Here is an 18031-nt window from a genome sequence, read left to right as displayed (position 1 = left end):
TAAAAGAGTCCATTTCATCTTTCATTGTAGACTCCCACTGAATCTTAGTATCCACCTGCATAGCTTCATCATAACTTTCAGGTTCACCAGCATCACTAAGTAAACTAGAATACAAAGAGGGAGAAAATCTTTGTGGAGATCTAATTTTCCTCGTTGACCATCTAACATTCACTGGTGTGTGTAGTATTTTTCATTGTAGTTGTTGCACATCATGAGGAATGGCTAGAACAACAGCTTTTGGAGCATCATCTAGCACTACATAATCATCTTCTTTCTTCTCATGTTGCTGCAATAGATCTTTGTACAACACTTTCTCATTGAATATGACATCCCGACTTCTAACAATTTTATGATTTTCAAAATCCCAAATCCTATAACCAAATTCATTAATTCCATATCCAACAAAGACACATTTCTTTGATTTTTCTTCTAGCTTGGTTATATTTTCAGAGTCTATATGAGCAAAAGCTTTGCAACCGAAGGTCTTGAGAAAAGAATAACTCACCTTCTTACCAGTCCATGCCTCCTCTGGAATACCACAACCCAAAGGAGTAGAGGGACCTCTATTAATCAAATATACTGCAGTATTGATAGCCTTCGCCCACATGTGTAAGTGCAACCTGGCATGCAACCTCATGCTCCTTGCGCACTCCATTATAGTCCTGTTCATGCGTTCAGCCACTCCATTTTCATGTGGAGTCCTTGGAACAATTTTCTGTCTATGAATACCATTAGAGGAGCAATAATCTTCAAATTCATGATTGCAATACTCACCACCATTATCAGATCTGAGACATTTTAATTTCTTACCAATCTCATTTTCAACCAAGCATTTCCATTTCTTAAAAGTTCGAAATACATCAAATTTATTTCTAAGGAAATAAACCCATACTTTTCTAGTTGCATCATCAATAAATGTAACATAATAATGAGAGCCACCAAGTGAAGATACCTGATCTATTCCCCATACATCTGTATACACAAGCTCTAATTTTTCCTTTTTGTTTTCCTTCCCAGTCTTTACAAAACTCGCTCTCTTTTGTTTTCCATACACACAACTTTCACAAAAATCCATATTAACACATTTTAGACCTGGTAAAACTTTCTTTGAATGAAGTACTTTCATACCTTTCTCACTCATGTGCCCAAGTCTATTGTGCCACAACACTATATCAGAATCTACAGTAGCTATTTGTTCTCCCTACTCAACTGCAGCAATTGTTCCTGAACATTCATTTTTCTCTAAAACAATCAAAGTAGAAGGAACAATATAACCTGTACAAAGATATAAGGTGCCTACTTTCACACCTTTTGCTACTACAAGGGAACCTTTTGAAACCTTCCAATTTTTATCATTAAAAGTAACTACACAACCCTCATCACCAAGCTGCCTTGCTGAAATTAAATTCCTACTCAGCCTTGGAACATGTCTTACCTCATATAGTAGCCAATGATTCCCATTCTACAACTTAATCTTAATTTTTTCCTTTCCAACAATTTGACAGGGTTCATTATCCCCCAAATAAACAAGCCCAAAGTCCCCTTGGACATAATCAATGAAATAACCTCTATGAGGTGTAGCATGATATGAAGCACCAGAATCTAAAACCCATGAATCATCTACACTTTCTGAAGATAGAAGCAAAGCATCCTCTTTGGATTTGTTACTTACCACATTTTCCTCCTTGTCTCCATCTGATTTATCTCCTTCATTTTTCTTTCAATTCCAGCAATCTTTCTTTTTGTGCCCTGGTTTCCCATAGTACCAACAATCATTTAGTCCTCTCGATTGAGACCTCCTCCCCTTTGACTTTCCTTTTGATTTCCCATGATTTTCAGAGTTACTTCCTCTCTCAGTCATTCTGCCCCTACTTTGTGCATTTAAAGCACTTCCTGATGTAGATCCACCTAAGGATTTCCTACGAGTTTCCTCACTCAAAACAACACTGATCACATCATCATATTTTAGGGTACTAGATCCTGGAACAAAATTACTCACCGCCATTACCAAGCCATTCCAACTTTCAGGCAAAGAACACAAAATCAAGACAGCCCTAATTTCTTCATCAAAATTGATACCCACAGAAGATAACTGACTAGTAATAGTATTAAACTCATTTAAATGATCTGCAACAGATCCACCTTCTACCATTTTCATATTAAATAAACGCTTCATGAGAAATACCTTGTTTGAAGCGGAGGGCTTTTCATATAGTGTCACTAGGGTTTTCATCAAATCTTATGTCATCTTTGCTTTTGTAATATTAAATGCCACCGATGGTGCCAAGCATAACCGAATGCTTCCAAGTGCCTTTCTATCCAAAAGATCCCATTCAGCCTCTAACATAGTTCCCTGATTCTTGGCTTTGCCTTCCAACGGCTTCCATAAATCCTTCTGATATAGATAGTCTTCCATTTGCATCTTCCATAACTGGAAGTTTGCCCATTAAACCTGTCAACCCTTAGCTTACCCTCATCTGCCATTGCTCCCACTCAACTGTGAGACTCCCACTCAACTGTGAAACTTTCTTGTAGAGGATAATTGAAAAACAACTAGGCTCTGATACCACTTGTTAGGATAAACCACCAACAGAAATAAAAAATACATGCAAATATAACCAATAACAAAAAATAATAGATCACACAGAAATGAACACAAGGCACCAAGATTTAATGTGGTTCACCCAATCCTTGGGCTACGTCCACCAAACAACAAGTCTGATTTTATTACAATCCAGTGATTACAACTTGATTACAATCGGTAATCCCTTATAGCTCAATATTGCTACAAGAACCAATTTTGCATCACAACATAATGAAAAAATACCCAACCCTAAACCCTTTTATACAAGTATTAAACCGCTTTAGGGTTATAACATGTTAGCCATAATTAGCCATAACTTTAGTGGCGAATCTACGAATGGTGAATAGTACCAAAAAATAAATTATGATGTATAGTACTTTCCTGATCAGTCACCACAATCTAACAAGAGGAGGTTAAAGCCACTTTTCAATCTGAGATGGTGTTGATGAAGAGTTATATGATCACTGAGATCATAAGTGCTATAGGTGGTGTACCTCAGCATATGGGTACTGAATATGGTTATGAGGAAGCTACTAAATACTTTGAATTTTCTAGATCAAGTGGTGAGGCTAGAACTAGTCATGTGGAGAGACCTATGGGAAGTAGGGTTGGTCAATTTGGTAGACCTGGATCTTAGTTATAGTTGAAGCATAAGATGTAGGTTTCTAATTTCTTAGGTACTTTGAATCCTAAAGACCAGATTGATTGGATTGGTGAATTGGAAGACTACTTTGAGCTTAAGGATATTGAGGATCCACTAAGAGTGCGGTTGACATAAACTAAGCTGAAGGGACATGCTTCTCTTTGGTGGAAGGAACTGCAAAGGGATAGAGAAGAGGAAGGTGAAATGAAGATCACTAGATGGAGATTGATGGTGACAAAGTTGAAGGTTAAGTTCATTCTTGCTAATTATGAACTTGAATTATTTAAAAGGTTGCAAAATCTTAAACAGAAAGATATGATTGTGAAAGATTATATTGAATAGTTCTTCAAGTTGACTATTTAGTCTAGTCATAGAGAATTGTCAAAGGAAAACATAGCTTGGTACATTAATGGTTTAAGATTTAATATTCAGGATAAGCTTGGTATGTTGAATATTACTTTAGTTGAGGATGCTTATCAGTATACTTTGAAGGCAAAAGATAAGTTGAAGAGGAAGAGTCATGGTAATGCTAAAGGGAAGGAGAAGCATGATAGCTCAGCACAAGCTAAACTAAGTGTAGAAGATGAACTAAAAATTGTTGAATAGAAAAGAAGGACAGGTGGAGGTGGGTTCAAAGGTAATTATTTTAGGTGTGGTCAAGAAGGGCATAGATCTTTTGAATGTCTAATTGGTAGGAAAATTGTTGTTGTGAATGAGGTTGCAGTCTAGGATAGTCAACCCAAGAGATAGTTTGTTGGCTTGGCAAGTATTGGTTAGTGAGAGGACACTGGATTCTTGTTAGAGAACTAGTTTGTTCAAGACTTGGTGTAAGTCAAGTGGTAAAGTCTACAAGGTGATTATAGATGGTGGTAGGATGGATAACCTTGTTGCTAAGAAGATGGTTCAGAAACTTGGTTTGAAGAGAGTGAGACATCCTTATCCTTATAGGATTAGCTACTTCCAAAGTAAGCATTCTTTGGAAGTGAGGGAGCAGTGCCTTGTTGATTTCCAAATTGGGCAGTATAAGGATCAAGTTTTGTGTGATATTGTGGACATGAACAATTGTCATGTGTTGCTTGGTAGACCTTGGCAGTATGATTACAAGGTTGTGCATGATTGTGTCAAGAATGTATTTACAATTGAGAAAGGATGCAAGAAGCATTCCCTGATTCCTTTACAGAATGAAGAGGTCAGTAGAAGGAACCTGAATATTGGTAGCCAAGTTGAGTTGGAATATTCTGAAAGGTTTAGTAGTCAGTGTGGACACAAAACTTGTGGAACACTAAGGATAGAGGTGAAGACACAACATAAGACCAAGAGAAAAAGTGTACAAGTTGAAGAATTGGAGGACATGTATGTGAAGAACCACTTTGGGATTTATGTGTTGAATCCTAGAAGATGTTCTTCTAGCTACTGGGAACATCTTTTTACACCTAGGGAGTCTGATGTAGGAGTATATTGGGATAGTTGGCTATCCTACATGATTAAGGGATTTTGGTGTGGTTGAGTGGACCTATTTTGGTCTTGGGTAGTTAATTTTGATGTATTTAATAATTATTGTAATCCTTTAAAGGCATTTGGTATTTAATTTTAGTTGGAGGACGACTTGTGGCTCTTCAAGTATTTAATGTTAGGTTTATTTAGTTTTTAGAATTCTAGGCTAACTTGTGCCTTAGATTGGTATAAGTAGTAGTTGTGGTGAAGTCTTTAGTCATTATTCATCCATCTTGAAGAAGAGGAGGTGGTAGAGGAGCGAAATGTTTAGGAGGCTAGTAGCTGAGGCTTGGGAAACAAGGAGATTGCTTGGTGGCTTGTGAGCACAAGTTGAGATCGTGGAGGTTTCTACCATAGTGTGGATCTAGATTAGCTAGGGTTTGGATTGGGTCTTGAGGGATCTTGCAAAACTATTTCTTGCTTTGTATTTGTCCATAACTAGGAAGGCCTTACAACTTGACACATTGCATGCAATCAGTTATATCCATGAATAAATTATTGTGACTTGGCTTCAAATCTTGCATTTTTGTTGTGTTTCCACTTTGTGGTTATTTTTTGGGGGCTAGGACATCCCTTTTAGGGATTCTCCTACCTTGCACTATGTCATAGGATAAACTAAAGAAACTAATTGTTTACTGAAGCCAAAAATAGTTATTTCTTCACCATTTGTGCACCTATTAGCTAAGTGGTCTTCTTTTTTGTTTCCCTCTCTATAAATATGAAGAAATGTTGCTTCTTCAAACTTATCTATAATATTCTAAAAAATCTCTAATTTAGAGTTAATGATCCAATTTAGTGTCATCCTTTTTCTAAGTGCATTAATTATAATTTAAGAGTCCCCTTCTATGATTAGTTTCCTTATTCCTAATTTTATACTTTGAAGGAGTCCTTTCTGAAGGACATCTAATTCTACTATATTATTTGTTTCTATCCCTATTGGTTTAACTCTCTTAAGAATCCAATCTCTTGTCTCTAATCTAATGATACATCCTATCCTTGCTACTTCTAGATTTCCTCTTGATGCTCCAAGTTTAGTTTTTTCCATCCAATTGGTGGTAGTTCCCATCTACAATATTTTCTCGCTTGTAGGTTTTCCTTGCAATTTATTAAAGGTGGGTTAACTAAATTTATCCAATTCTTTTTCATTTCATCATCCCATTCTAAAAAGGATCCTTCTTCCTTTACAACTTTTCTTCGGTGGCTATTCATAACCTCCACTATGCAAGTTTCTATTTTATTGAGAAGGGAGTGGATGTTGAATTTTGAATTTACAAAAATAGACATGTTTCTTTCTTTCTCAATTTCCCATAGGAGGATAGAAGGAGAGACGTTCCATAATTTACCATACACCTTACTTTTTCTTTCAGTAGGCTAGCTAATTAGATGTTTTTCTAAATTCTCTAACAGTGTAGAAGACCAATTTAACATCTTAAGAAGTCATCTCCAACAAAATTGCATAAATGGACATTGATATAATATATGATCTATTATTTTTCAGTTTTCTTTATAGAGTAGACATCTAGATGGCCCCTTGAAGCCCATCTTCCTAAACTTGTTTGTCGTTAGTATCCTCTTTTGAGATGTTGTCCAAAGGAATAATCTTGCTTTTGGTAAGCATGATTAATCCAATATAGCTTAAGGGGAATGCATGATTTCTCCCATCTTTGTGATGAGGTTATAATTTCATATCATCTATTTACACTATACTTCCCATCTTTAGATTCACCCCATATTAGCATATCCTCTTTATTTATGTGATTGATCTGTCTTTGATTGAAGGTCTATTCAAAGATTGATTTTTCTTCATTTGTTCCATATATTCCTTCCAAAGATCTCCATTTCCACAGATCCTCCCCATTTACCCTTTCTAGTATCTTATACTTGGTTAACTTCTTAACCATAGGTTTACTAGGGAGTTTTTGATATTAATAGGAAAGTTGAGAGAACTAGGGGGGTGCCCATCCTAGGAATCCTTTCAGAATAAAGTTTTGTTACCATTTCTTGTATCCCAAGTTAATAATTTATTGATAAGTTTTCGACATTTCATCATAAGGTTCCATAACTCAAATCCTTTGGGTGGATTACAAACTCTGAATAAAGATGTAGGATTGGTATAGTTTAAATATTTATGATACAGAATCTTAGCCTATTTATTGTTTCTTTCATGGTACATTCGCCAAACTAATTTTGCACCTAATGATTCATTCTACCAATTTAGGTTCTTGATTCCTAATCCTCCCACATATTTGGGTTTGCATATATTATCCCACTTTATGAGTGTCAATTTTTTTTTTCTCTTCCAATCCTTTCCAAAAGAAATTCCTTAGTTTTCCTTCAAGCTTTTTATTCACACTCTTGGGTAAGGTTAGACATGACATTTGGTATGTTGGGATGGTGGAAAGAACAACTTTGATTTTTAGAGTTTGTCTTGCCTTGCTTAGCCATCTCCCTTTCCAATTTTCCATTTTCTTGTCCATTTTTTCTATTATGCTATTCCATGTTTTAGCACTTTCTGTATGTTCTTCTAAATATATCCCTAGGTACTTACATGGGAATACACCTTTTTCGAATCCTATTTCTCTACATATGGCTTCCTCCATTTCCTATTCTATATTAATGCAAAAGATCTCTAATTTTTTTGCATTTATCTTTTGTCTATATGCTTTCATGTATTTTAGTATAATTTATTTGAAGTTATGAGCTTCTATAAGTGCTCTTTCCCCTAGTAGAATAGTATTATCTATGAATTGTTGATGTGAGACATTTAGGATATTTTCCAACTATCATCACTCCTTTAATTTTCCCTTTTATTTGTGCTTTAATTATTGCTCTACCAAATTCTTATACCATAATGATAAATAGAAAAGGTGAAATAGGATCACCTTGCCTAATACCTCTTGAAATGTTAAAAAAACTTCATGGTGAGCCATTAATCAACAATGAGATTTTTGGAGTTGATATACATTTTTAAATGATGTTTATCCATTGTTGTAAAAAAAAAAGCTTCTCAAGTTTTTACATAGGAACCACTAATATACCATATCATAAGCTTTTTGTATGTCTAGTTTCATAAGCATACAATCTTTTTTGTTAAGTTTTGTTGAGTGTATAGTTTCCTGAATGATTGTAATTCCATCTAGATTAGATCTTCCTAGTACAAATTTAATTTTTTCTTCTAAAATGAGCTTAGGAAGGACACTCTTTAGTCTAAGAGCTAGTGTTTTGGATAAGATTTTATAGATCGTATTACATACTGGTATCGGTCTGAAATCTCTAGGTCCTACAAATTTTATTTTCTTAGGAATAAGTGTTAAAAAGGTATGATTAATCTATGTCAGTATTGACCCAACATTTTTGAAAGAAAAATGCTTTAAATTTTTGGGTCCTAGTGATTTATCTAGATTCATACTAAATAAAGATAGTTTGATTTCCTCTAATGAAAAGGATTTTTTCAAAAAATGGTTTTCTGATGCATTGACTAGTTGGGGGGTATTTTCCAACATAGCTTCTTGTGCTTTCAAATTAGAGCAATTGAAGTTGTTAAAAATAGTCTTATAGTATTCTACAAATATCTTAGCTATCTTAATGGGATCCTCATGTTCAATCTCTTCATTGCTTTTTTTTTTGGATTCTTTTTATTGATCTATTATTAATGGCACTATTGTGAAAACATTTTGTATTTGGGTCTAGCTAGTTTCCTCTTGATTTTTGTTTCCAATAAATTTCCTCTTTTGCTAATATAGACTCTTGTTTAATTAATAAATCTTTTTCTTTATAATATTTCTTATTACCATACCTCTTTGATGATCTCCTCATTTAGTTTTGTGATCTCCTCTTCATTTTCTAGTTTTTCTTTGAAAATGTTGTTAAAGTGGGTTTTGTTCCATTTTAGAATTTGTTTTCTTAATTATATAAGTTTAGAAACAAAGAGAAACATTCTTGATCCTTTATAGTTTCCTTCTTTCCACCATCTTCTAATATTATCCATGAATATGTCATCCATAAACCACATTTTTCACATTTGAATGGCTTCCTTGTTGGTTTAACAGGCTCTGAAAGTTCAATGCTGTCTAGAAAATGATCAAAGCCTACAAAGGGTAGAATGGAGGTATGTAATATCAATTCCATGTCACTAAGATCTCCTTTGATAAAAAAAAATGGTCGAATCTTTTCACTATATAACAAAACCCTTTTCTTCTATTGTTCCATGTGTACACCTTATTATTTGTGGGTATATCCAATAAGTTGTTGTTATGTACGCATTCTCTAAAATCTATCATTTCCTAATTTACTGATTGTATCCCACCAAATTTCTCTTATAGTTTTAGGATTTCATAGAACTCTCCACCGATTATAACACACTCATTATTGTTATCTTCCATAAAATGACTAATATCATTCCATATCTATGTTTTCTCTGTTGTTTGGATTGGCCCATAAACATTAATGAGAGTAAATTGTATATTATGTATGAAACTTTTAATTATCCTCCCCATCCAATTATTTTTAGTGGTTACATTGGTATATGCTACTTTTCAAGGGTCCCAGATTATTCCTATGCCTCCTGAAGCTTCATTAAATTCATTTAGATCAATTTTTCAACTGCCTGGTTTCTTTTCCAATTTATTACCTTCTTATTTGTTTAGTTTAGTTTCCTAACTTAGAATTATATATTATTCAAATAAAGTTAAATTCCGCTTTAGCAAGTGTTTCTTGCTAGAGGTATTTAGTCCTATAGCATTCCATGTTGTTATCCTCATTGGTCTATGGGAAGGTCCTTCTCCTTCCCTACTTTCATGATTTCACTTATCTTTTTCTAATACTTAGCTTGTCCTATTGTAGATCTTAGCTCCTAAAGTGATTCCCCCCCCCCTCTTTTCTTCTTTTCTTTTCCACATTTTTGTTTTTTTACACCTTCTTGATTTATCACTAATCCTAGATTTTCCAAGTAGTTTTGGTCCTTAATTAAACTATAAATAGCATTAACTTCTTTTGAATCTTTTTCTTCTTCTTATTCTTTTATTTCCTTCTAGATCCTTTCTTCTATCTCAGTTTCATCCAGGTCTTGGTCCCTATCTCTTTCTTGTCCTTGATCTAGTTTTATTTCTAGTTTTTATAGACATTGCTCTCTTATTTGGACTCCAAATTCTTCCCAAACTTGGGTGTCGACTGACTATCCACTCTTGTCCATTCCCTATTTCTCCCATTCATTTTGGTCTTCTTTATTGGCAACCTCTATTCTTTCAAGGAAGGTTGCTACTTTAACAGGCATTTGAATATCCTCTTTTTGATCGGTTATTTTGTGCTCTTTTTGTTTTTGTTGTTATCTTTGCTTACCCAAGGGTCTTATCCATTTTCTAGTGTTTGCTAAAATTTGTAAGATCTATTCTTTTTATGCTTTCTAATAGTCACATTACTCCATTGATTTGAAGAAGCTAGTGGAATTTAATAACATCCTTAGTGCATTATTCTTTTTTGTATGTTTTCACTAGAACACCTTCTTTGTTGCTTTTTCTTGTGATGTCTTTTTGTACTGAGTGTTATTTTCATGTTTTTTGTATGTTGTTAGCTTCTATATTACCTGTCTTACCAGTCTTATTTTACTTTTTCTATATCCTTCTTCTCTATTAAGGCTAGTTCCTCTATCTCTATTTGAGAATAGAGATCATTTTCCTTTACTTCTTGAACATATATTCTACTTATCCTTTGGTCTTTCTTTATTACTACCTAATTAATGTCCTTATGTTCTAAATTTGTCATCTCCCATACTTCTATCTGATCCTTTATATCAGCTTCTATTAATAATAGGTTGTGTATCAACTTTTTTTGAATTCTCTTAGACTTCTCTTTGTTTCTGTTGATTGTGTTTGACATAATTCACAATCCTGAATACTACTCATTTTTTTAATAATAGTTAGAGATGTTTGTGACTAAGATCCATTATATTTTGTTATCTACATAGTTTCCTATGTTTCCTTTTTCTTCTGTCTATAAATTCTCCCTCTTCTCTTCCTTTTATTATGGTCTTTCCTTTAATTAGTTATTCTTTGGATTCTTTTCTCCCTTTGTTAATTTCCATTAGTTTTTCCAAATTTGAAGTTCGCTTTAGATTCTCTTATTGATTTGTTGAATCCATATTTTTTATTTTCTTAATTTTACCTTCATATTTTTCAAATGTCAAATTATATATAGATCTATTTGTTATGATCTTTTTGTTTATTTCCTTAGTTCCTACTTCTAGAATTAGTAAAACTTTGATGTCACTGGATAGGTGATCTCCTTCTAATCCTATAAGATTTCCTAGATCTCTCCCTATTTGTTTTATAATTTGAGGTTTTTAATTCTGGAGGCATGGATTTGCAACAGATCCATGTTGGAACTATATTTTTTAAAAACTTTTTGTTCACTGAGGTTTGGTTCCCATGGTAAAAAATTCTAATGCATGACCTCTAAAGAACCACAGAATTATAAATCATCTTGTTTCTAACATTAATATATCTACAATGCAAGTAAATCAATTTACTTGATATGATAGAGATACTTACCTGGTCATTACACACTCCCTATATCTAGCTTGTTAATTTGGAGATTTTCCTACCTGAGCCACTTCGATATCCATATATATCCCAACTCTTTGACATTCATTCCATCTTTGTTTTGAATGTTGGTTACAAATAATTTGGATTTGAAAGCAACCTAAATCTGTGGAAGTTGTTTGAGTCTTTTTGTTTTCTACTAATTTATTGACTCTATTACTAAGGGGTTTCTTGGAAGATACAACCACGATAGTTTTATCCTCTAAAATTTTTGCTTTAAAGGATCCAAAACTAGGCTTGTTTCTGTGATGTGGTTTTCCTATGCAATGGGATATATGGACCTAATTTTATGGGAAAATTCAAAAGAGGCAGATGAGAATGAGGTTTTTTGGTTCCTAAAGGTACCTTATTGGTTGTTGATATCTTAGATGGCTTCGGTATAGTGATCACCTAAGTGTTTTTAAGGTTTACCCTCGCTAAGCTCTAAGATCCTATTGTAGTTGTTGTGAGCTTCTTTGGTCCCTAGTCCGTGTTTTTTTTTTTTTTGCAAAGAAAAACTTTTGTTTATCCATCCTTTTTTTTGCATCTATGGCTCTTCTTGCTAGTGGCTCTTTTTCCATAAGGCTATCTACTTCCAAATTTTTGACTTTTGAAAGTTTTCATTTTCTAATTTTCCTAGGGTTTCTAACCATTTATCACCCATTATCCTTAGCATATCCATTCTAATCTAGTTTGATCTTGTCTATGAATATTTCTATAATCCTTTGACTGCAAATCTTTGGGATCTATTACAAATTTTCAATTTTAGAGTTGTGTTCTTCATGGAGTTTGATTAGGGCTTCAAAATTGTTCCTACATATCACTCTATCATCATATGGTGATTCAAATTCCTGAATCTAAACAAGATACTTATGTCATTAATGTGACCATTTTTTTGTAGGTCCATCTATTTTTTTTTGCATGCTAAACTACTTTTCACCATTTCTTTTTTATAATAATTTGTTTTATAACTATTATATTATTTAACCCTAAGGCTTTTTATACAATATTTTTTTATACTTACAAAATTAGGGCTAGAATAAGCCGACCAATAGAAAAATATAACTCTTGAAGCCTTTTACAATATTCAATTCATTTTTGGCTTCGGGGATGTTGCCCCTCGACCTCGTCTTATATCACGACAAGGAGCACGACTGGGGTCATTGACTTCTGGACCTTGCAAGGGTGTTGCCCTAGGAACCCATAAAGAGCATTGCCTCTTAACCCCTAAAGCTTGGGGACACTGCCCCCGAACCCCTATAGTAAAATATGGAGGAAAACTATGCCAAATGAAGTGGAAGAAAATTAACCTTCGACTATGATTAGGCTCCACATCACAACAATTTGTATCTTTTACTAATAAATAGTTTTCCTTTATTTTACATTTGTTCATTGTTTGAGTAATATCATTGGTGCACTCATATAGGTTGTTGTCTTTTGTATCTTTAGCTAATAGATGCTTTTCCTTTGTTTGTCATCTATTCATTATTTGATTAGTGTTTTTGGGGATCTCATACATATTGATCTTGATCATCATCTTTGTTTCAAAAGAGGGTCTTCATTTAGCACTACGTAAATTATCATTTGAAAGGTGTCCAAATTTTTCTTGTGTCGCAAAGGAGGTTCTTATGCACTTCATATTCTCACACTTTTTTAGAGGTTTTTTATTTCCATATAGTTTTCTCTTTTTCCTATGATTTGAGAGATTTTCATTGTACATGGGTACCCAATCATGCATTTGTTGTTAAGATTCTTTCATTCATTTCATGCATAGAGTTTTTTGTCTCCTTAAGCTTCACTTTATGGGGGTGTTAAAGCATGCATATTAGTTGATTTAGGCACACTTGCATATGTTACTTTACTTAATTATGCCTATTATCTTTATACATATGATTATGCATAATTAAAGCACATGTTCATACATTCATGTTCTAGCTTAGGTTCTCCTAGTGTGTCAAAAGTTAACTTCTAGTCTAATTTATTTAGGTTCTAGTTTGCATATTATGCATATCATGCACCTTGGTTTGCATATGTTAGCTCTAATTTCTATTTTTAGTTTGAATTCGCTATTTTATTTTTTTATCACTATTGCTTTCTATAAAAAGAAATGAATCTCTTCCTTGTAATTAATCCTCCAATTATGTGATCTTGCAAATTGTAATTCTTTTACTTATGAGGAATATACTAATTATTTACTTGCTACCCTTGGTTGTGGAAGGAGTTTTCATTTGTTGTTTGATCATAGGTTATTGTGTTATAAAGAGACAAAATACTAGTGTCGATTATAAGATGACACCCACAAAAGATGAGGATGAGTTGAAAATTTGAGGGATACAAGATTTTATCATTGAAGGGAGAGATACTAGGAGAAAAGATAGGATACTATTTATAAATTAAACGACACTAGTAACATTTTAAAAAGAAAATTTTAGTATGAAGAGATACAAAGTATATTTAAAAATTTATATTTCAACTAGTAGTTAGTAATGAGAATAATTTGGATCAAACCCTTAAATCAAAGTTAAATACACATCAATATGACATCCATGTTAAAGTCAACCAATTATTGAAGGAGATGACTTGGTTATACACAAAGTGCACAAATCTTAGATGAAGAATTAAAGGAATTGACCAAGTAGCTTAGGGTCAAATGCTAGTGATGGTGGATGAGAAAGAGGTTACACATAGGTAGAATGGTTGTAATTTATAAGATAGAATCTAATGTGGTTCAAAATACTAATAATGATAGTAGCCCACAAGTGTAATATCTAAAGTTGGTAGAGTTAGTATAAGTAGCTATCATGACCAAGGATAAACCAAAGGAAGTGTTCACACAATTCAAAAGTTGTTTCAATAAATTAATAACATTGAAAATAAACTTGAACACTAAAGAAGAAAATTATTGCTGCAAATTATGGAACATAATGAAGTAGATAAGGAGAACCAATAAAAATAAAAATAAACAGTTTAAAAAATCAAGGTCATACAAGGTACAAATATTAACGACTAAGGTCGTGATCTAATAGAGAAGGATAGCTAAACACATATTAAGCTTTTTATTGTTAAGAAATTTTAGTGAAATTGAAGAATTTTTAATGACATAATAAAATTGTATTTAAATAATTGAACTATTTTTCTTTTAAAGTTACGATTAAAAATATATGCACTACCAAATGAACTTAAACATTTCCTAAATCACCTCAACTAATTAGTAACAATGGAAGTAGACTTAACAGAAGGGAAGAAAAAAAATCTTTCTTAGATATGGAACATGTGAAGTAGACGAGGAGATATTAAAATCTAGACTAAATAAAATATTGATGGCTAAGATCATGGTCGAATAGAAAGGGGGTAGAGAAGTATATTTAAAAAAAAAAATTTTAAAGAATTTTTTTAGTGAGATGGATAATTTTAAGGAGAAACTATGATATCTAAATAAGTAATATATTTCTTTCCTAAACTTAAAATGAGAAATGTTGCACACCATTAAATAAATCAAACAAAACTTTTGGCACCTCTTTCTAATGACTTAAAACTAATAACTAATCATAATAATTTTGATCATTTAATTGTAATATTTACTCAAATGTATTGTTTTCAGTCAAGCTCATTGACCCATATTTTATGGGTTGTGGTTCACAAGATCCCATCTCTCATGATATTGAATGGGGACACTTAGTATCTATTGTATCTAGTTAATTTTTACATAGGTGAAACCCCCTAAACTTCCAAGTCAATTTTTCTCATGATTCAACACGACTTGATTCCTTGTGAGTTCTTTAAGAACCTTCCAACTTCACGACAAGACCAAGAGCCCATTGACACACTTCCAAAATTTGATAAAAAATCTTCCAAAATTTGATAAAAAATCTTCCAAATTTTGATATAAAGCCAATCAATAAAATGCCGCCGAAGGCCTCAAATGTCAAAGGAAAGCTCTCGAAAGATGCTAACAGAATCTTCATTTTTATATTGCTAAACACTCTGCAAGACTCGAACCGTCGACCTGCGGTTCACATCTCCCGACAAATTGTGCCCTACCAAATGTCGAAACTCACTTTCAGGTTAGCTACGTGGAGTCTGTGGCAGGGGTTTCAGAAGAAAAAATTCAAGAGGACGACAAATCGACACGGCAAACGGTGGCGATAAGGATCAATCTATATTTAGAAAGGCACCCCAGGCAGATTACAAAATAATGTTGCGGTCCATACGCCATTGCCGGTCATGGCGACAACAGATTTGTGCGATGCGTATGAAGATCAGGTGAGAGATGGACGGGTGAGAATTCTGCCTCCTATGTTCCAAATTTACGGAAGCAGGACAGAATTCAGCGGCAGAATAGCGACGGTGAAGGTTTTCGAGGACAATGTGGTGGTGAGGAAAATGGTGGAGGAGGCAGGGGATGGCAGAGTGCTTGTTGTCGATGGCGGCGCCAGTCTTCGCTGCGCTCTCTTTGGCGGCAACCTCGCTCAGCTCGCGCACATCAATGGCTGGAGTGGCGTTGTTCTTAATGCCTGTGTTCGTGATGTCCGTGAAATTAATTGCTGTGATATTGGGGTTAGGGCTTTGGGAGCACATCCTCTGAGATCGAGTAAAAAGGGGCACGGAGAAATTAATGTGCCGCTCATCATTTCCGGCACCAGAATTGTCCCCGGAGAATGGTGTTATGCTGATTTTGATGGGGTTGTGATTTCTGATGCCCGCCTTTCGGTTTGATTTGAAATTGGTTTTTGTGGACACTAATTGAGACTTTTTTTTGGGGTTTGAATAGAATAAGATTCGACTGGTAATTACTCCATGTTCTTTCAAATTTTAACTTATGTTCTGAGTCTGCTGTCTTTTATCTATTCAAGGTAGGATTCATGATTTGGGTCTGTTGTTTTTTTTATCAGTTCAAGCTGGACTTTGTGCTTTCAGTCTGATGTTTGATAAGTTCAAGTTGTAATTCGTGATTTGGCTTTGATGTTTTTTAATCAGTTCAAGCTGTTATTTATATCTTATGCCTGATAATTCATTATTTGAGTGACCGTTATAATATTTTATGCCTGATAATTCATCATTTGGTTGACGGATCTGAAGTATTTTTTCCGTTCACGTCTGACATTTGATAAGTTCAAGTGATAATTCATGATTTGGGTCTGATGTTTTCAATCAGTTCAAGCTGGAATTTATGTTTTCAGTTTGATGTCTGGTGATTGTAATTCATGGTTTGGATTTGATGTTTTTTAATCAGTTCACGCTGTTATTTATGTTTTATGCCGGACAGTTCATGATTTGGGTCTGATGTTTTTATCCGTTCAAGTCTGATGTTTGATAGTTTAAGAGATAATTCATCATTTGGGTCTGATGTTTCTATCCGTTCAAGTCTGACCTTTGATAAGTTCAAGTGGTAATTCATGTTACTTCTGATGTTTTCATCCGTTCAAGCTTTGAGTTTGATGCATGCATTTGGCAGTAAATCAAAATTCTGGTTTCGTTTTGGTCTGAAGCTTATGTTTTGAGCACTTTAAATTGTAAACTAATTTGAACTAATTTAAACTGATTTCGTATGATATTTCTATCGGTTCAACTGCAAAATGCATGGTTTACGAATGATCTGTTGAGTGTATATGTGAACGCCAACAGTCTTTATTATGCACAATTTATTATTGCTTCCTTCAATTTTTCCTCTTTTCATTTCCTTGGAGACTCTATAAATATGTATTGGAGATTCATTATTTCATATCATATTTTTTGTGATGAACTTTTCAGACATTTATATCAATAGAGATCAATAGAGATCTCCCCTGCAGTGTGGATGTAGTCCCAATTTGTGGTAAATCACAATAAAATCGTGTGTTTACATTTTTTATTTCTCTTTTCTGTTATGTTCTTTCCAGTGTGCACTTTCAGCGAACTTCACAATTGGTATTAGAGCGTGGTGTAGATGTTGGAATCGATTTCGGTGTTTGAAAATTTGGAGTCATGAAAGATTTGCGAGCGCAAAAATTCTCAGTATAGTATAGAATTTCAGTTTATGGAAAGTTCAGATGTGGTTCTTCCTAGTCCAGCAGGACTTGGCAGTACCAATTGACAATTGATGAAAAAATAGAGAAACTGGCTGCAATGAAGGATGAAGATTGGGTTAAAACTGATGATAAAGCAAAGGCAACAATATTTCTTTTTTTATCACAAAATGTTTTGTTCAATGTACACAATGAATCTACGACCAAGGAAGTTTGGGACAAACTTGAAAGTATGTATGAAATGACCTCAGCTACAAATAAAATATTTATTATAAAGTTCTACAAGTTGAAAATGAAGAATGAGACTACGATGTCAAATCACATAAATGATTTGCGCACTTTATTATGTCAAGCAACCTTGGTTGGCATAACACAAGATGATGAATCTAAAGCTATCATCTTGTTGTGTTCATTATCAGACAACTGGGATCTCGTTGTTACAACAGTTAGTATTTCTAACTCCTCAAAAAGCAAGTTGGTCTATGATGAAGTTATGGCAACACTATTTAATGAAGATATGCGGAGAAGCAACAAGGAATTCTCATCCGGTGAAGCCTTGATGGCGATCAACATCGAAAATAGAGGAAGAAGCCCAAATAGAGGAAGAAACAATCATCATAGAAGATCAAAAGTAGCGAGGCGCTCGAAATCAAGGGAAAAGAAAGGAGGAAACTGTTGGTTTTGTGGCAAAAGTGGTCATGTGAAAAAGGATTGTAGAGGTTATAAGAGA

General features: G+C 33.8%; 1 pseudogene across 1 annotated transcript; it reads left to right on the top strand.

Moving 5' to 3' along the window:
- Nucleotides 1-15222: 15222 nt before the first annotated feature.
- On the top strand, nt 15223-16106 carry LOC149539840 (putative 4-hydroxy-4-methyl-2-oxoglutarate aldolase 3 pseudogene; annotated as a pseudogene). Its single transcript, XR_016356313.1, has one exon. The product of XR_016356313.1 is annotated as a putative 4-hydroxy-4-methyl-2-oxoglutarate aldolase 3 pseudogene (transcript).
- Nucleotides 16107-18031: the final 1925 nt, after the last annotated feature.

The sequence above is a fragment of the Cupressus sempervirens genome, chromosome 9 (genome assembly GCF_028749045.1).
Source record: "Cupressus sempervirens isolate cs-2001-9-10 chromosome 9, ASM2874904v1, whole genome shotgun sequence".
Classification (NCBI taxonomy): Eukaryota; Viridiplantae; Streptophyta; class Pinopsida; order Cupressales; family Cupressaceae; genus Cupressus; species Cupressus sempervirens.
The sequence above is the reverse complement of the archived record's forward strand: the minus strand, read 5'-3'. Positions and strand labels throughout refer to the sequence as shown.